At 43.3% G+C, this 20,873-nt stretch overlaps 2 protein-coding genes across 13 annotated transcripts in view; one reads left to right on the top strand and one right to left on the bottom strand.

The window, feature by feature from the left end:
• Positions 1-16,766, bottom strand: part of MAPKAP1 (MAPK associated protein 1) — a 189,661-nt gene extending 172,895 nt beyond the window's left edge. For 4 of the 11 annotated variants that reach the window (XM_081180298.1, XM_081180296.1, XM_081180303.1 and 1 more), the window contains exon 1: positions 16,596-16,763. The gene's annotated coding sequence lies outside the window, so the exon portion shown is untranslated. Of the gene's footprint in view, positions 1-16,595 lie in introns of all 11 variants that reach the window. The other 7 variants (XR_014004415.1, XM_081180295.1, XM_081180297.1 and 4 more) reach the window with 5 other exon arrangements.
• PBX3 (PBX homeobox 3) overlaps positions 16,259-20,873 on the top strand; it is a 244,244-nt gene continuing 239,629 nt past the window's right edge. The window contains exon 1 of one of the 2 annotated variants that reach the window (XM_081180322.1): positions 16,259-16,482. The gene's annotated coding sequence lies outside the window, so the exon portion shown is untranslated. Of the gene's footprint in view, positions 16,483-16,862; positions 16,883-20,873 lie in introns of those variants that run through there. The other variant, XM_081180326.1, reaches the window with a different exon arrangement.

Below are 20,873 nucleotides of genomic sequence, written 5' to 3'. Positions count from 1 at the left end.
CTTGTGGAGGTAGAACACAGCTACTGTGGCTGTTCACACCATCCTCCATGAGTTTGCCTAATCTCCTTTTAAAGCCATCCATGTACACTGGTGGCCATTATTACATCTTGTGGGAGCAAATTCCATAGTTTAACTTTGCATGAAGAAGTGCTTTCTTATGTCACTCCTGAATCTTTTAACATTCAACCTTTTTAGATGGTTTCAATTTCTAGCATTATGAGTGGAGGAAAAATCCATTTTCTCCATACTGTGCATTATTTTATAGACCTCTATCACATCTCCTCTTACTCACTTGTTTTTCTAAACTAAAAATTCCTGAATCTTGCAGCTGTTCCTCCTGGGGGAGTTGCTCCAACTCCTTAATCATTTTGGTTTTCCAGCCCTGCAATATCCTTTTCAAGGTGTGGTAACACAGGTGAATGCAGTCAGACCATTTGGTCCACCTAGCTCAGTACTGCTAACACTGACTGGCAGCAGCTCTCTAGTGCAGACAGGGAACAGAAGAGAAAGAGAAAGAGAGCTGCCACAAAAAAACCCCCAACCTGACACTTACTCAGCGCTTGCCAGCCTGGCACCCAAACCTCACACTGTGTTCTCAACTTGCTACCCAGGAATCTTCTCTCTCCCTTGCCTCTCTTTCCAAGCTCCACTGTTCACACCATCTGCTCCCACCTTCCATGACTTATTGCTGTTAAGCTGGCACCGAAACCATGAGAGAAAGGGGAAGAAAAGCCTGCTAGTGCAGTGACAAACTCAGCAGTATTTCTTCATCCACCAAAGACTCCCCTGAAGAAGGAAAGCAATCCCCAGTCCCCCATGCATGCTCTGCCTAATTAGGTCCAAAAATGAAGGAGTTGTGATTCAATAAGCTTTTCCTTCCCGAATTCTGAATGTGCACTCCAGCTTCCCTCGCTCAGTGGAAGGGGCTTTAATTTAAAGAGAGGGATGGTGTCCCAGGGCAGATTCGATAGCTCTCACAGATGTTTAATGTCAGGCTTGGAAGACTCTCAGGGCTACCCACTGCACGTGTTCAACTGGAGTTGTAGCACTTTGACACCTCTGGAGACCCATCCCATCCCATGTATTAAAAGCTGAAAAGGGCTACACCAGCTTGGAAATGAGGTAGAGCCTGGATGCTGGATCAGGTTAAAGGCCCAAGTATTCCAGCATCCTGTTCTCACAGTGGCCCCCCAGAGGCTATTCAGAAGCACATAGGCAGGATCTGAGCACACCAGTGCTTTAGATTCCCAGCAACTGGAATTCAGAGGCATACTACCTCCTACTATGGAGGAAGAACATAAGAAGACACCTACTGTATCAGGCCAATGACAAATCTAATCCAGTATCAACAGTGGGCAACCAGATACTGTTGGGAAGCCCACAAGCCAGATGGATGTCTCAGTTCCTAGGAGGGCTCACAGGGTTGGCTGTTTATGCCCATGGTTCTATGGGGGTATAGAAACACAAAAATGCAGAATGTGGTACCGGATGGAGAACTCAACTTCTTGAGAATATCAAAGCTCTTTTCTCTCCCAAGGTTCTAGACCTTATGATCATGAACATATATGCTTCTGAGTCTGTACCCTGAAGTGTCAGAAACCAGTCGGGTAGCTGACGATTTCCAGTCATTGAGGGACTAGAGCTCCCATGCTCTTCATTGCTCCTTGGCCACTTAACACAATTAGCTAGGCTAGAACAAAACATTACCCTAAGCTGCAAAAAGTGCAGCATTATACAAAATACAAGGGGGTGTCCAAGTTATTTAGCAACTGTGAAAAAAATGCCAAAAATTAAAATCATACACCCAGAATTGCTAGGATACACAATTACACATACACAATGTAACAGGACATATAATGCTCCCTATTTCCCAATTTTCACACTTATAAATCAATCCCTCAAGCAGTGTTTGCAGAAAGAGGAAATAATTCTATGAAAGATACTGAAAATGAAAGAACTTTGGCTCCGCTGAGATACACACTTTATCAACGAAGCAAGCAACTTATAAATTGAGCAGTTGTAAAAAATGGAAGCAGTCGTGTGTGTGTGGAAGAGACACTAGAAAGCAGGCTCATACTGGGGACTGCAAAGCCACACACCATTTCCCACCCGGTGCACCTAAATCCCCCAGAGACCCAAGTGCCTGGCAAAGCCCTGCTGGGCCTGGCAGACCTAGCACTGTGACTACAGCATGAATATTTGTATTAAGTGGATGGAAGCTATTGAAAGCACCTTATTTCAAGGGTGACAAGCCTACTCTATAGACACAGACACCAGAACCGTTCAAGTAGAAAAGCTGAATTGGATTTTTACAGACTCACAGGCTCTTCGCTATCTCCTCCTGATTTGGAAGAGGAAGGAAGAGGAAGAGCTGCTGATAAATGAAAGTCTGTGTTTTGTTTTTAAAGGAGACAAGCCTAGATCAGACGTAAGAGCAAACCACAATTTGTCCTTACAAGCATGAGCTGATACCAGTCTTTGGCTCACATGCAAGGGGTGGAGTTTTAAAGAGTCTTTTCCTATCTTGCTCCTTGTTTTGCCTGATTTTGGAGAAACTTTGGTTTGTAAAAGAAGCAGTTCATTAACAAGCCAGGGTACCAAACCAGGATCAGAATGCAGCATTTCCTATTAACTTCATGCTATTTTTTAAAAGGTTACAAACCTTTAAAATAAAGGAATTGTTTCAGGCAAATCATTATTGTAAGAGCAGTCCAGCAGAATGAAGAATTACCTACTCTGGCATTCAGTTGCCAGTCCTGACCAGCCAGATGCTTCTGCAGAGCTTTCCAAGCGTGGCATGAAGGCAAATGTCTCATTGGCTGTTTGGCATTCATAAGTATGTTCCCTTTGAACATGCACGTTCCATCTAACTACTGTGGACAATGACTGTACATAGCCACAATGACTATGTTCAGCCTCCATTGTAGGAAGCAGTTACCCTCTAAACACAAGTTGCTGGGAATCACAAGTGGGGAGAGTGCTTTTGCACTAAGGTCCTGCTTTTGGGCTTCCCATCAGGACATCTGGTTGGCCACTGTGAGAAAAGGATGCTGGAACTGATGGGAAGAACTTTCTGAAAGTAAGAGGTGTTTGACGGTGGAACAGACTACCTTAGAAGGTGGTGGATTCTCCTTCCTTGGAGGTTTTTAAGCAGACACTGCATGGCCAACTGTCATGGAAGCTTTAGTTGAGTTTCTTGCATTGCAGGGGGTTGAGCTAGATGACTCTTGGGATCCCTTCCAACTCTACAATTCTTTGATTATATGACAAACAATGGTGACACATTAGCCACAAGCAGTCTGGCCACCGCATTTTGCACCAGCTGGATCTTCTGGAGCCATTCCAACAGCAGTCTCACATAGGGTGCATTACAGTAATCCAGCCTCAAGGTTACGAATGCATGGACTGCATTAGTCAGACCTCCTCCACCAGGTTTCCACCATAGTGATGATAGCAGACGGGCAGCAAGTGCAGATGTTTTAACAATGGTGTCACATATTGTGACTTAGTGAAAGGCAGAGAGGCAGCTTCCTATCTTCGCCTTCCCTTCCAAATCACCACCCTTAATAATAAAGAATTCAGGACACTTAAGTTAGCCATTCACATCAATGTGGCCTGAGAATGGAGAAGCTATGTCCAGTCAGCACAGGCAGGCAGCCCTCCCTGTGTTGCCATTTTGAGATAAGAGATTTATTTGGGGGGGGGGGGAGGCGCTACCTGCTCAGCTTTTGCCGGCACTGAGAACTTCAATAAAGTCTAAAGCACCTCAAAGGCCAGGAATGGGGAAAATAAAATAAAACAAACCGCCAAACTCCCCATCAAAAATTACTGCTGCCCCATCAATATGTCATATAAATGCTGGTATGTTAATTGTGTATTTATAAGATTGTTAATGGTTAGTTAATTTACCTCCCACACTATTATTGTACTTGAAAATGATTTAATGTCTGCCGAGGGAGTTAACAACATGTTAACGGCAGATGCAGCGGCTTATTTATTTATTTATCTTAATCTTTCCATGCTGAACCCCGACTTCAGGATGCTTAACTGCTCTGGGCTTCTTTGCGAGGTTTCTCACAAATAGCTTGGCTTTCTTTCAGCTGCAAGGGAGTCAAGGGGACAAAAACAAAACTATTCAGCCTTGATAGTCAGATGGATATGCAGCCCACCTCTGCTTACCAGATGTTTAGGACAAAACAAACAGAAGATGTCCATCAACCTATGAGACTGCCTCCCATCATTATCCCTTCCCTGCAACTGTGCTCCTCAGGTGGGGCATTGTTAAAACCACATGCCCCAAAAGTGGGTTTAGTTTCCAAGCTCAGTTCAAAATGCTGGTTTTGACCTATAAAGTCTTAAGTGGTTCAAGACTCTGGGACCCCATACAAATTGACAAGGACCCTGCAATCATGACCTAGAGCACTTCTTCGTGTTACCCCTCTATGGGACGTCCAGAGGGTGGCACCCACCCCACCCCCTGCATGTAGAATGCTCTCCCCCTGCATGTAGAATGGTACCATCTTCATTCAGCTTTAGGCAACAAGCAAATACTTTTCTCTTTTCCCAGAATTTTGGCTCTTAATTTGAAGGGTGGCACTGAGATCTTTTTTAGTGAGAATTTTATTTAGTTGTGGTTTTTAGCCTTTTTTCTGTATTGCTGTGATTTCATACTTTTATTGTGCTTTTTATTGGTTTTAGTGTAAGTCGTTTTAGGTTACTTTGGAAGAAAACTGACTAACAAATATAGTTAATCGTAATAACAGAGACAGGGCTTTTAGTGTTGCAGCTGTAGCCTTCAAGAATTAGTTATGAACTAAAAATAGACAAGGGCCTAGTGTCTTGATATTTAGGAGGCTATTGAGCACAATTTCTCTGTTTGCTTAAGAAAGCTTTCCCTGAAGTGTGATCCAGTCATTTTATGGAATAATGTGATGGCCTGGGAATCTGATTCAGAGGCTGAACCTGAGGAATCCCAGCCTGCACATGAGTCCCCGCCTCCAGGGCCGGCTGAGCTGGGGTAGGGGCTTGAATCTGAAGGGCCCTCACCTGTGCCGGATCCTCAGGAGCAGACACCAGCTGAATCCGCTCTGGCTCCGGAGGTGATTGAGGACCCATTGCCTGCAGGTGCTCCTCTCCCAGCCCTGTCAATGGAAGGTGAGGTTGCCTCCTGAGTTCCTGACCATGCCCGACTCCTCGCTTTGGACCTCGCTTCGCCCCTGACGGACAGCCTCCTTACCCTCGCCCTAGGACCGGACTTAGACCACGCTGCAAGGTAAACCTCCCCCAACCCTCGGACCAGCACAAATAATAACTGTTCAACTGCATATATGGTTTTGTTGTCTTTAGTTAAATGAGCCTAGGGGTTTTTTTGTATTTTATCTTTTTACACTGCATTGATAATATTTGGTTATGAAGTGGTTTATAAATCTGCAAATTACTATGTAACTAAATCATGCCCTGCCTTGTGGTGCCTTGGCTATGTTGTCTGATACAAAGCCAGGCTAGTTTGGTCTGACCCAGTAAGGCAGCCCTTTTATTTTTATTTTGGAACTTTCATCAGACAAAAACTTTGATATTTAAGCACTGGGAGGGAAAGTGATCCATAGCACTAATAATAATAATAATAATAATAATAATAATAATAATAATAATAATAATAGCAGCCCTGCCTGAAGCTATGTTGCACCAGCAATTTGTTTTTGGGGAATGGAAGTTATCAATGACTGCATCATCACAAAGACAGAAGCTTTGTGACATTATACGAGTGTTGCGGGTGGACACAATCAAAAGCTGGTTGACTACAAACAGTAAATTGGAATCTGAAAAATAATTCCTTTCCTCCCTTTATTTCTCTTCAAATTGTAGCCTCTGGTCCCATGTGTTCAAAGAAAGTAAATCTGGATCCAGCTGTATCTGCTGGGCCATTAGTAAAGAATGGCTTCCCATTATATTTTTTTGTGGGGAGGGATATGTACTTTTCTTTATACATGCATCAGTTTTGAAAGAAGTGTCACGTGAGCACAACACAATTATCACAATCTCAAAAATACAGCAGGCAAGGAGAACAAAACACGTTTATGTAAGTTAAAGGGTACCAATTCTGGATGTGGAACACCTCCTTTTAAATACAGGTTTGTGGTTTTACATCAGTGCCTTCAGTGTTAATCACATGACCAAGAATGAATACAAAACAGAGTGGCAGTAGAAGAGCAACAGTAGTGTGATAATGCTAAGCAATGGTTTGTTTAGCTTAACTATGGTTTGTCTGAACAGTCAAGCCCAGCCCAGCAGACTAACGAAGCTTTGTTTTCTACCAGCAAACCACAATGTGGAAATATGGTTTATTATTGGCTTGTGAATCATGACAAGCTTTAAGCTATAGCTTAGTGCTATGTCTAAAACCAACAGCACCCATCACTGGTGCTCATGAAAGTACAATAACAGCATGAGGCAAGTGAGTCTGGAAAGCAAACAAACCTCGTTTGCACATTTGTGAGATGGCTCAAAGCATGGCTTTAGTGTCATGTGTGAATGCAGTCAGTGGTTAAGAGCAAAGCAACGCTGCGTGCAAATTTCACCTCACCGAGAGGACTTCAGCAAGCCACTCTCTCTAGAGGCCTCAGTGCCTGCCCTCCCCATCTGAAATGTGGGGAGAATTAAATTGACTGAGTTGTTGTAAGAACTACACAGAAACTAGCTCAGTTCAGCAGGCAAATACAAGCTCTCTCCCAACACAGCCTGCCTTTTATACTTGTCATTTGGCTTGCCTTCAGGATCAGTGAGAGTTGGGGCAAAAATTCCTTAATAAACAAAACAAATGAATGCCTGGCTGTCAATTAGTACATATATAAAGCTGAAAATGTAGCGCTGGCTATTAGAACATGGGTGGTAAGAGAGGAATATCTCCCTGTCAAGAATCATCCACTCCCCAAAAGCTGATATTCAGTGGTAGACTGCGTCAGATACTGGAAGGAGTATGTCGCTATCATGACTAATAGCTATGAAGACTATTGGTGGTGTGTTTTGCTGCTGTTTTCTTAGGTTTTTTATGGGCTATTGAGTGGCTTGATTGAAATGCATTGCTATTTTTTCTGATTTTGTCTGTTTCCAAATGTTGTAAGCCACATAGAAATGCCTTATGTTTCTAAACAATGAATGATGGCATAGTGGTGGTATAGTGGCTGGAGTATCAGATTAGAACCTAAGAGACCTGGGTTGAAATCCCTGCTTAGCCAAGAAACTCACTAGGTGGCCTAGGGCCAGTCAGCATAACCTACCTCACAGGGTTGTTGTGAGGCTCAAACTGGGAGAAATAGTATCATGTATGCCACCTTGGGTTCCTTGGAGGAAAGGAGAGAAATAAATAACAACAAAAATGTTTGTACTAGACAAGAATCCTCCATACCTGAGAGAGGTGAACAAGAGGGAGAAATGTAAACACATCAGAGCAAGGGATGAGACAAATTGTGCAATTATAGGAATTAGTTACAGACTACCTACTTAAAAGAACTGTTGAGCTTGAGCATTATCCCAAGTCAGACCACCGGTTCAGATAGTCCAGTTTTGTCTACCAGAGCAGTGACTCTCAGAGGTTTCAGGGAGAGGAGGGTCTTTCTCAACCCTTTCCCCTAAGATTTTTTCTAACTGAAGATGCTATGACTTTAACCTGGGACTTTCTCCATGCAAAACTGAGCTATGCCCCCTCACTATGTTCCAACTCCTACATATCTCAGAGACAGAGGAAGGAAGGAAGGAAGGAAGGAAGGAAGGAAGGAAGGAAGGAAGGAAGGAAGGAAGGGGAGGGGGAGAGGAAGGAAGTCACCAATTTAATACATTTGTTTTAAAAGAAAACTTTTGAAAACAGCCTTAGAAATTGTAAAGCAGGGAAAAATGCCTGTGCATAGATGTCTTTCAAAAACAGAATTGTAATCTACCACTGAAGATATTAGAGTCAACTTTGATTTTTAATCAATTGGCTAAACAATTACAACTGAACACATTTGCTTGGGATGGGGAAGTGAGCAGGTCCCATCTTAATCACTTTTACTAACTCTTTGAATCAGATCAGTATTGTAACTCCCAAAGAATCTTTTGTGAGTTCAGGGTCCCATAAATCTATTTGAACAGCTGTGGTTTGTTGACTGCCCAAAATCTACTTTTGCTGTCATAGGTGTACAGCAAACTAGTCAGTCAAACTGCAATGCTTTATTTACTGAGTGTGAGGATCAAGGAATACCACACAACCTCAGGTATTATATACCCCACCCCCCATACATACATATATACACACACCTACCTCTATTGCTTGTCCCCATCTTGTGGGAGCTTTGCTTGCCAATAAAGGAACTCCTTAGATCAACAGAGTTATCCTCCCATCAATATTTAAGCAAATAAATAAGTATTTGGCTTGGGGGGGGGTGGGGGAGGGAGAAAATTGCAGCACTTATAAATTAGGCCAGACAAATCTGTTTCTCGACTCCCGCCTGCAAAGAGCATTCTATCAATATAGCGAAATGCTAATCTCCTAATTAACAACCTAATTAGGTAATTATGGCTTTGCAGAGGGACGCCTAAATGAAATATGACAACATGGTCACCTCTTTATATGGCACCTGTGGGCCTTTTCAGCTGTCACTGTGAAGAGTGCAATATCAATTGGAACAGATGACAAAGCAGTGTCATTTTTCATTCTGATATTGCACTGAACAGTACAGGATGGGAACAGTTTGCAAAGAGAGAGAGAGAGAATCTTGTCTGATTTAAATGTGTAGGAGGCAGCTTGCTTAATTATGTTTAAACCACCAAGAACAGGATGAAATTGTGCATAATGGCAGGACCGGATAAGGCATTGGGATATCACCATCACTACCATCACATTAGTATCCTGACCTGCTTTTTGAAGAGTGCATGGTGGTGTTTGTAGGATCCCCCACAGTATGACCTCACAAATAACCTGCAAGGTAGGCTAGGCTGAAAGCCTCATGGCTGAGCTGGATAGAAGCCCAGGTCTCCCCATTCAAGTCTAGCTAGTACATCACAAAGGCTCACATTTACAATCCCATACAATACTTATTTTGATATTTACCGTATATCATGGCTGGTAACCTTCCTATTTACCAATTATATGTCATACTCATTAGACCAGGGGTTGCCAACCTAGTGCCTGTAAAGGTTTTCCTGGGTTCCTCAGAGTCTTTCATTTTTTAAAAGAGGTCAGCCTCTATCTCTCCCAGAAAAGGAAGTTATGTGGCAAAATGTGCAGGTACTGTATCTTCTAAGTGATTACTGTATAATGAAAGTGTGATATGGCCACCTTGTACATTCTTATTAGTACTACAGAATGCTCTCTGTTGCTATTAGATAGTAACACTATCTGTGTGTGTGTGTGTGTGTGTGTGTGAGAGAGAGAGAGAGAGAGAGAGAGAGAGAGAGAAATCAGTATCACACTAATGCATGATTTCCATAATCAAAACCAGCAGAAAATAGCTGACTTTCCATAGTAAACATAAAGTTTTAGGGGTGGTTGTCTTTTTTACTTCATGTTATGCCATGCTACCTATGGCAGCCATTTTGTGACTGGCATCCACAGCACTCTTCCAAAATTCAAAATGTGCCAACTTGTTCAAAAAAGCTTGGCAATGCCAGCACACGATTGGCAGTCAAGGATCATGTAGTGAGCTTCAATGTATTTGAATATATGAAGCTGCCTTACAGTTGTTATGCCCAATACAGTCTGCTCTGACTGGCAGTGACTCCCCAGGTTCTTAGGAAAAGAAACTTATCCAGAACGCAGCTGCCAGACTGTGACTGGGAACAGCCGCCAGGACCATGTAACACCAGTCTTAATGGATCTACATTGGCTTCCTGTACATTTCTGAGCACAATTCTAAGTGTTGGTGTTGACCTTGAAAGCCCTAAATGGCCTCGGCCCAGTATATCTGAAGTCTTCAGCCACATCATTCAGCCTGTCCAGTAGCACCTTAAAGACCAACTAAGTCAGCCTGGACACTGATATCTAGCTCTGAAGGCCTTCTGGTGGTTCTCTCGCTGAGAAAAGTGAGGTTACAAGGAACCAGGCAGAGGGCCTTCTCGGTAGTCGTGCCCGCCCTGTGGAATGTCCTCCCGTCAGATGTCAAGGAAATAAACAACTATCTGGCTTTTAGAAGACAGCTAAAGGCAACCCTGTTCAGGGAAGTTTTTAATGTTTGATGTCATATTGTGCTTTAATTTGTTTGAAGCTGCCCAGAGTGGTTGGGGCAACCTAGTCAGATGGGCGGCATATAAATAATAAGTGATTATTATTTATTACTGGCTGACCACTGTGAGAACAGGATGCTGGACTAGATAGGCTGTTGGCCTGATGTAACTGGCTCTTCTTACGTTCCCACACCTGCTACTCAAGTTACTTTTAAGATGAAACACCAGGGTTCGGTCATGAGACCTTCTGTGTGCAAAGGAGACTCCAAGACGTGAACTTGGTGCGAATGAACAGAATGTAAAAGCATTTGCAGCGAGGGATGACAGAGAGTACCAATAGAATCAGAAAAGGATTTGTAGTCCACATATTTGTCTGTGGTTGGGAACTGAAGTAAGTCAAGAGAATATGATTGGTATTTGTTCACATCATCACCATTGAGTTTTTAAAGTCAATAAGAAATATGCAATTCATTACTTTAACATTTTGACGTTGCCTTAAGATTGATTTAACGTATGTTACATAACACACCTAAAGAGTTACATAACTTACATTAAATAGCAGACAGCAGGATGAATGATGTAGTATTTGGCAGAAATAGAACTGTAGTGAAAGGAAAACATGCTGTTTGTGATGAACACAGGCTAAAAGGTAAACTGTTGCCTTGTTACACCCCTAGCTGCAGTCATTGATCCAGGACTGGGGAAGTTTTAGCCCTCCAGCTGTTGCTGGACTACAACTTCCATCAGCCCCAGGATAATGCAAGTTGTAGTTCAGCAACAACTGGAGAGCCAAAGATTCCCCACACCACTTTTGATACATGTGCTGGTGTATCAAATGGCTAAGAATGGCTATTTCAAGTTCTATCTTGTTTAAATTAAGGGTGGGGAACTTCTGGCTCACCAGATGTTTCTGGACAAAAACTTCTATCACCCCTGGGGCTGATGGGAGGTGGAGCAACATCTGGAGGGCAACAGGTTAGCCTTCACACGTCCCTCAGAGGAGATCATCACTTAATCTTTAATTCCAGTTTGAAGCATCAGACCAGCTGCACTGAAGGGTGACCTCACACACTGAGGTACACAACACAGGGCTCCCCGCAATACCAAGGGAAAAGCTTGCATTGAAGCAAGAGCTAGACAGCACATCTGTGGGCAGGAGAAGCAATGACTTAAAGCACCTGACTTGGAAATTTCACACACAAACCTTGGCTTGAAAGCTGTCTGACATCACCATACTAAACCACTGAAGAGCAGAGAGAGGGTGCTTTCAGTTTCTCCCTGGCAATTTTGGCCCAGAAATGTGCTGAAGAGTTCAGCAAACAATCAAGCCAAGCCCAGATACCTTTTCTGAAAATCACTTGCAGTGGAAAATAGTGGAATCTAGGTCGGAAAACAAGGACAGGCATTAAACGGCTCGCACTGGTAACACTCTAAAAAACTATGCTGCTTCTGACTCCAGCACCATTTCACACTAACGGTGTTCCAGGTGCAAGACAATGAACAGCTAGGCAAGTGACACTGGCCCTACTACCAAGACAAGACTGTGTGTGGTTTTGCATGTGTATCACCACACTGAGGTGAGCAAAACTCAGTGCCAAACAAAAAAGGAATCCTGCAACCTGTCCTAATTACAGTCGTACCTTGGTTTTCGAATTTCCATTCTGGAAGTACATTCAACTTCGGAAAATGTTCAAAAACCAAGGCACAGCTTCCGACTGGCTGCAGGAGCTTCCTGCACTTAATTGGAAGCCACGTTCGATGTTCGGCTTCCAAAAAGCGTCTGCAAACCAAAACACTCACTTCTGGGTTTGTGGTGTTTGGGAGGCCAAACATATGAGTAACAAGGCATTTGAGAACCAAGGTATGACTGTATTCAAATTTTCATCCACAAACTTATTGAACACATCATGCTTAAAACTAGCTACAGGGCAAGGTGAGAAGCAATGCTGGGGGGTTGGGGTTGCGTGCAGAGGTCAAAGCTCTATCCCCTGAACCCAGAAAATCATATTCAGTTTCCCCCGGGTTGTGACGATTTCTTCAGCTACGTACTTATATATATTGCTTCCATATCCTTCCCATGCCAGGTACGATCGACAGACGATTTGTGAGAGTGCAGGCTCTCCATGTTTCTTGTATCATCTACTTTTGGTTTGAAATAGTATAAGATTTTTGCCTGCTTTTTCCTTGGGGGCGTTTCTGCAGCTTGTGTAAGAGAAATTCCCAGTTCTTTATAACTCTGTCTTGTGAGTACCATCCCCGGACTAGATTTGGGTTACTTTATTCTGCCTGTATATTTGAAGGCTTTGTTTGAAGGCATCTCGGAGTGTTGTAATTAGCCGCAGTTTTAGATAACCTCAAGTTATTTTGGAAGGCTTCAGCGGGATTTCAAAGGGGATTTCGAAGAGCCTCAAAGGAAGGGAGGATGTTTAAAATGCGGTCCAGCAACTCCCGGAGTCCTTATCTGGCTGAGATATAAGCTCGTTTGCCGGGAGTGTGTCTTGTATTATTTTTTAAAAGCTCCTACTCACTCTGCTGAGGCTCACAGGAGACTTGCTTCAGGCACCATCTTCAGCCTCCTTTTTGGCTGCTTCTGCCTATATATTTACTTATAAGCTCATAGCCATATGCCTATTTTCCTAGTTTGGCTTTCCTTTAAAAAGTGAAAGGCAAGATTCTCAGGGCTCCTTTTTCAGAGGAAGCAGCAGCAGCAGCAGCAGCATTTACATCCCACTCTTTCTCCAGTAACCTCAAAGTGGCAGTGAATATGTATACAGGCTACTAGTCCATTTTATCTTCACAGCAACAGTGTGAGGTAGGCCAGGCCAAGCAGGCATTTGAATACAAAGCTCTCCAGCACTGTCACTGCTATGCCATACTGACTCTCCCATGTTTCCCAGAGACTCCAACTAGGAGTGTGGGAAAATGCTCCTAGCCTTGGCTGCATTTATTTATAATATTCCACCTTTCCTCCAAGGGGCTCAAGACAGAATACAACACCTCCCCCCTTCCCATTATATCCTCACAACAACCCTGTGAGGTAGGTTGGGCTGAGAGAGTGCTATTTCCTGGACCAACAGGAAGAGAAAGAAAGGCACAAGGTCTTTCACTTGGCTCACAAAGTACTTTGAAGATGTCTGGAAGAAGCAAGGGTGATTCCTACAACTTCCAAAAAATTTCTAGACTAACATGAGAAGACACTGTCCCCTTCTCTGAAGGCAAGACAACAGAGTACTTGAGAGCAGGCTAAAATGTGGGGAACATTGAAGAACACTCACAACATACCAGTAGACAAATGGTAGTCTTGACTATACTGGCCACATTAGGATGCTTTTGAATTTGTTTTTGTCACCCCACCCCAAATATTTATCTATCAATTACACTTTGGATTCCCCCCCATGTCAATCTAACATAATTTTGGAGATAATGGAGTCCAGTTTTTATTCAAAACTGACAAAATAAAAAGCCAATCTAGAGATTTTAACTTTTATCAGTCAACATCTGTGGCTTTAATTAATTAATTGCTGGGGTTAATGTTGCCTTCCAGTAATGAAATACTAATAGCACCACCTGATACCACCCACTGGCCATAAAACCAACATATGTCAGCAACTTTATACAACAAAATGAACAGCCCAAAACACTAATGTATGGAACCATATCCAATTTGTACATACAACAAATGTGATGGCCTTGTGGGTATGTTTCCACTGGTATCACAAATACTGGTAAGCCTTTATTTGCTACCTTTTCCAAGCAAGCATTCATTGAAATATATGTGTGACAACCAACACACAAAACATGTGCTTAATTCCTTTGCAGAAGTGCTTTTCCATGTACCGGGCTTGTACTAACATGATCGCCCCTTGCAACTTTTATCACAGCTGCCAGTTGCCCCTGTGGTTTCAGGAGCATGCAACAGGGGAGTCTGGTCCCGAACACTGGGCAGTGGGCCAGCCGTTGCTGTGAGCCTCTTTCTTTCCTCCTTCAAAGCAAAAAGTCCCATCACAGGCTCCTAACACAGAGAGTGGAGACTGTCACGTGTTAAAAACAGGGGTGGGCAAATTGAAGGCGAGATTCATGGGCTTTGCAATGGGGGAGTTTAAACTTGATTTAAGTAGCTTCAAAAGGGAGGGGAGATTTGAAAGTCCACCTGACAGCTCCCAGAGTCTTTTACTGATAAAAATTGGCAGTTATTTTCATGGTTGAGCCTTTTTATCAGGGTAATTTGATAATTAGAGCTCCTCCTCACACAGAAGACTCAGTGGAGACTTGACCCGGTGCCACAATCTCCTGGCTATTTTATTATTGCGTGTTACCTACTTACTTTCTGATGTGGGTAAGGGGTGCGCAGCCAGCTCCCAATATTCTGTCACACTTGAATGTGAACAGAAATAAAACTCTAGAAAGGTGTTGTGCAGATGAAGAGGCAGGACTGTGTGAATCAGGAGCTAGTGGTAGAGTGCAGGTTTAACCACCAGTTTTTTCTCCTCCTATGCAAATAGCCTCTCTCGGAGCAGATGGCAACAGAAGGCACTACAGTTGATCATGCAACTGTATCTAACGTTAGTCCTGCTCAGAGTAGACCCACTGAAATTGATGGACATGTCTAACTTCAGTGCATTCATTTCAGTGGGTCTTCTCTGAGTATAACTTAGTTGGATACAACACAGGGTGCCCTGAGCCTTAAGAACAGGGAATACACAGTGCAATATGTCTCTGTATACCCTTCCAAAATGCCATCCCTCTGCTTATGTAGAGAGGAAAGATCATAGGTCAATGGCAAAGCAATTTATTTGCATGTACTTTGAGCACAACGTTTTTGTGGACACAAGAAGAGCCCTGATGTATCAGGCCAAAGGCCCATCTAAACCAGCATCTTGTTCTCATAGTGGCCAATCAGATGCCTACGGGAAGCACATTCCCCACACGTGGTTTCCAATAACTGTTACTCAGTAGCATATAGCCTCCAACCAAGGAAACAGGGCATAGCTGGGATATAAGTGCAATAATAATTTACAGTTTAAAATATATAAACAGCACATAATAAAGCAAATACCAATTCTAAACTACATAATTTTCACAACAAAGCAGCTAACAGCTATATCTTCTCTTCAAGCACCCTTGCAAACACAACACAAATTCCCACCTGATATTTAACAACCCTAATAAATAATTTTAAAATATCAGAGCACAGATTACTGATGCCAAGTCCTCCAAATCCAATTAGGGGTGTAACTGGGTTACCTAAGCAGATAAAAAGTACCATGAGACTCTATACCATGAGACCGCTTAACAGCAATTGATCCAACTCCAGTAGATCTAGTGAAAATAACGAACATTGTTAACTAGGATTTATTAATTTCAATTGAGTAGAACTTATTTGGCAACAACCCTTGATCCTTCAGATGGGGTGCAACCCCCCCCCCCTGATTCCAGCTGAACTGAGACTGAGGAACCACCTGCTAATGGAGTCAGTGTCTTGTATGGATTAAATCCCATCTTCAATATTCTAAATTGAGATTATCCACAAAAGATTTCTTGGTTTAGCCAAAAAAAGTAAAGGGGGGGGGAGTGACAGCACAACCCTACACATGCCCACCCAGAAGCTCCATGGAGTTCCACAGGGCTTACTCACAAGTAAACGGGTACACAACTGCAGCCTAAGTGAAAACACAATGGAATGCTTGACCAGATGGGCACTGGATGCAATCCAGGAGGGCTCCCCTTAAGTGCTTACAGATCAGTGGTGAACACAGTGCCCTCCAGATCCTGCTGAACTCCAACTCCCATCATCCCCAGCCAACATGACCAATGGTCAAGGATGCCGAGGGTTCCAAGTCCAACAACATCTGGAGGATACCCAACTGACAAACACAGCTCAGAGGCAGAGCTACGTGCACCGCCTAACAAAACGCTGCAGGTTCAATCTCCGACATCTGTCACGAGTCGAGTGGTGGCAAAGACCACTGACAGGGACCCTCCATAGAGCTGCTGCCAGCCAGAGGAGACAACACTGAGCTCGATGGACGAACAGCCTGACCTGATTTAAGAGGTACACCTCTGGGAGATTGTGCTGTTTTTAAAAACTGCACGTCGTTTTAAATCCCAGCAGAAAGTTGCCGGAAAGCAGCAGACCCGGGCTGGTGCCACGGAGGTTGCAGAGGCTGGGACCACATCCTTGACCAGTGACAACCCGGCGGGGAAAGCGGGCGAGAGGAACAGGAGACACTGGACCCGACACCTCAGCGCCGACACCTGGGTTCCCTCCGAAGGGGCGGCGCACAGGTGGGAGAGTGGGCGGGACCGGTAGCCAGGACTCCTGGGTCCCCCTGAGAAGAGAAAGGGGAATCTTGTGAGGGGCACTGAGACCGGACCCCGGGACCCCGCTCCCCACTTACGGGCCTGGCGGGCGCCGCCGCTCCCTTCCCTCGGGGCTGAGTCCCTCGTCCTACTGCCCCCGCAGAGGAAGAGGGCGGAGGGTGTGAGGGGCGCGGAGGGTGGGGGCTCCGCCAGGAGACGGAGCAGCCGCTTCCGGGGCCACAGGAGACGCCTCTGACGCCAAGAGTCAGTAACAGACGCCCTAACCCGGAAGCGGTGGCTCCTCCATTCGGAAGTGACAGGAACTAAGGGAAAGCGAGGCCGGCCGCCCGCCGAGTTCTCTACGCATGCTCTTCATCATCATCGGGTGAGGAAGGAGGGGTAGGAATCCAGAAGAGACAGAGACACAGAACAGACCGCGTCCTGCGTATGCGCCGAAAAACTCTTGCCTGTGGAGGGCTGGGTCCTGGGTCCTAGCGCGCTTCTGCTTCATTAGCTTTCCACCCTCCCTGTTTTCCGGCCACGCTAATGTATGGTTCTTTGACTCGTAATGAAGGAAATGGGACCTGGGTTATTCTGCGAGCAATCAGAGCAGGTCTCAGATAATAAGCTTGCTTTCCGGGGCTTACGGTTTTCTTACAAGTAACAAGAACTCCTTTTGAGCATGTGCAAAGTGCATGTCTTTACACGACACGAGTCACCGCAACTAGCCAATCGCATCTTGGGACATTAAAGTAAGGTTAGAGGGGCATGGCTTTCTGGAGAGGCTAGAACCCTGCACTTCTTATTCCAATATTAAGTTTTATTCATGTGATAAGGTGTAATGGCACTGGATTCTTTCTACACGCCATACTAAGCGCTACAGAAGTACAGGTACTGAACATGTGTTTCCCTTCGCGTATGAGAACACCACCTGAGAAAGTTCGCTTTGCTGCAAAGCTATTAAAGATGCAAGAGCCCTACTTCTCAGAATATATTAGAGCTGAATTAATTCTACTACTTTTTTATATGTAGCTTTTCTTCCATGGAATGCTATACAGCATGTATGTTTTCTTCGCTATTTAATCCTCAAAACAACCATGGTAAGTAGTTGAGTCTGAAAGACAGATACAGTGGTACCTCGGTTTACGAACTTAATCTGTTTCTGAAGTCCGTTCTTAAACCGAATCCGTTCTTAAACCGAGGCACGCTTTCCCTAATAAGGCCAGTGCCCTTCCACCTTTTGGTTTCCGTTTGTACACTGAGGTAAACTTCACAAACCAGAACACTACTTCCGGTTTTGCAGAGTTCGTGAACCGAATAGTTCGTAAGCAGGACTGTTCTTAAACCGAGGTACCACTGTACTGGCCCAAAGTTACCCAGTGAGCTTTGTGAATGAATGAGGGTTTGAAGTCAGGTCTTCAGGGCCTTAGTCCAATACTCTAAAGTTCACTGCACTGATGCCCGCCTCTCCCTTTCCTGAGTCTCCACTTTATTTTAAATGCAAGCAATGCTTTCCCTTCTACTTATGCAGTTCAAAGGGAAAGAACATGCTGGCTGCTCCTTTATTCAGTGAGAAGTAAACCTACAATCATTGTACTGCCTTACGAGTGCAAAAGTAGTCAAATAATTGAGAAGAAGAAGAAGAGTTTGGATTTGGTATCCTGCTTTATCACTACCTGAAGGAGTCTCAAAGCGGCTAACATTCTCCTTTCCCTTCCTCCCCCACAACAAACACTCTGTGAGGTGAGTGAGGCTGAGAGACTTCAGAGAAGTGTGACTAGCCCAAGGTCACCCAGCAGCTGCATGTGGAGGAGCAGGGAATCGAACCCGGTTCACCAGATTATGAGTCTACCACTCTTAACCACTATACCACACTGGCTCTCACTAGCACCTGGTGCTAGTTTATAAAGTGCATAGTTACAGAATCGTAGAATTGTAGAGTTGGGAGGGACTCCTGGGATCATCTAGTCTAACCTTGCCATGCAGGAATCACAACCAAAGATTCTATGACAGAAGGCCATCAACTCTGCTTAGAAACCTCCAATAAAGGAGAGTTTACCACTTTATGAGGTAGTTTATTTCATTGTCAAACACTTTCAAAAAGTATTTAAATAACTAAGCAGAGTCATATCAGACTGCTTGTAATTCTGTGTGCTCCTATGTTAGTATGTACCAGTACTTCCTATAAAACACAAATACAAAATTTCTGGATAAAGGCCTATTTCAGAAATTGAAAACCTGCAGTTACTGCTGGACTACCAAAAGCCCCAGCCAGCATGACCAATGGTCAGGAATTATGAGAGTTGTAGACCAGCAGCAGAGAGGGCGACAGGTTCCCAACCCCTGCTCTAGCTAGAGATAAATTGATTTACCATACATTATAACTATCACATTCCTGGCTGAGATCCTACACGTCTAACTGATTTCAACATGACTTAGTCCCAGGTAAATGTGCTTTAGGATTTTAGCCAGTTTTAATGCTGTTTTTAGGCTATAGTCTTAATATGATTTATTAGGGAGTAAATCCCACTGAAAACAGAGTTTTCACTTTTGAGTTAAGATGCATAGGACAACAGTGCTTGTCTCCTGTTTCCTTAGTAGTTGGCAACAGGTAAGAGAATAGTTGTTGATTCCAGTTATTGGATACCCTTTCAAAAACAAAAATAATCACACACTCAGAACATTTTGTCATATGCAATGTCCAAGGATGCTTAATTAAGAGTGTCTCCAATTATATATGCAGCACTGCAATAGGGACATTGCAATCATAAATAAAGGCAGACATGGATAAATTCATAATTAAAAATGCATTAGAAATTACAAGCATAATTTATTTACTAATACACATTGGAATAAATTTGCAGCGTAATATTTTTAAATGTGGCATTAATAAATAATGGTAAACAGAATGTTCATATAAAATATTTTCATAAATACTTACAGTACAGCATGCCATGCCATTATAGTCACCACAAAATAAATTTTATATGGCAGGCAGGTTTTTTAAAAAAATGTGTATGTGATCTGTCTTGAAGTCACTCGGTGAAAAGAAAAATGTAACCCAAAGGATTGTCAGGTATGATTGGAGCTTGGCAACTTTTGTACATTGAGGGTGAATCTCATAAGTTTTAATATGTCTTAAATCCTGACACCTTAAATCCTGACATCATGAAAACAACTTCTGTTACAAAGTGAATGTGCTCTGGCAAAGACTGCCTCTGTGCATCCCTCTACTGATTTCGTTAAAAGGCATATGCAGGGTTCCTGTCCTGTATAAATCCCACTGAAATTAATTAATGGAAGTGATTCAACAGCAGTGCTTGCTGGTTTGTAGCCCTTCGATTAAATCTCCAAGGTGCTGATCTTTACCTTGGCTTGACTACTACGTACCTTAAGTACTCACTGCTGCCCTATATATTACCTAGGCTTTCTTGAATCAATAGGGACAATTAAGATATTTACCTTAAAGAAAATAGTTAAAATATGGATTTACAATCTACGGTAATTAAAAAGTGTAACAAATAGACCCTTTTCACCTATGCATAAGATCCTACCCTCAAGATCCAGCCACAGTTAAGCATTGGTTTTAATGGGGGATGGATTTAAAGGTATGAGGCTAAACATGTTTTCTCTTGTAAAGCTCAAGAATTAGATCTGACTTCCTCCAAACTAGGGATCCGAGCTGCATTAAGAAGCCTCACGGACTTCAGTAGGACTTCCCGCCAACAAAATGCTATATTTTACGGTACTTCTGCTAGCTGTGTAGCTTTTAAAGGAACAGGAACAGTTTCAGAAAAAAGCTGGAATCCTTATAGAACCCCCATATTTGTGCCTATCACAGCAGCTCTACAACATAGCTTAGCTCCAAAGTGCCCTTTAGTGTTGCTGTTTTTTTAAAGGCAATCCATACCATTCTTCTGTTCACAGGGAAGATGATGCTTTGATTCCTATGATGAACATTCAGTTTAAATTACCGTACTCCAGTGTTATTGGATTACACTCTAATAGTGAGCATATTTGCTCAGAGAGCAAACCTCACATTTGCTGAATGGTGCTTTCATGATTTCCAACCATGAAATCCTATTCCTTTTTTTTACTCAGAAGTGCCACTGAGTTCAGCAAGCTTGTCAATACTGTCGTATTATAGTATTGCAATCCCAAACATGCTAGGGTAGCCACAAGCAAGAGGATACTTTTGGTGGTGGCTCCCTAGGCCCAGAATACTTTACGTAGAAAAGCTCACAGCCTGTATCTCTATTGGTTGTTGTTTTTTCTGGCACCAGGTTCAAACTTCTTCCAGACCTTTTAAGTTCTTGTTTGAAATCCCTCTGGGAAGATTGGTGGTCTTAGTTATGATTTCTTTTAAAAAAAATATT

The sequence above is a fragment of the Podarcis bocagei genome (genome assembly GCF_964188305.1).
Source record: "Podarcis bocagei genome assembly, chromosome: Z".
NCBI lineage: Eukaryota > Metazoa > Chordata > Lepidosauria > Squamata > Lacertidae > Podarcis > Podarcis bocagei.
Note: the sequence above shows the minus strand (reverse complement) of the source record. Positions and strands in the feature narration are given on the sequence as shown.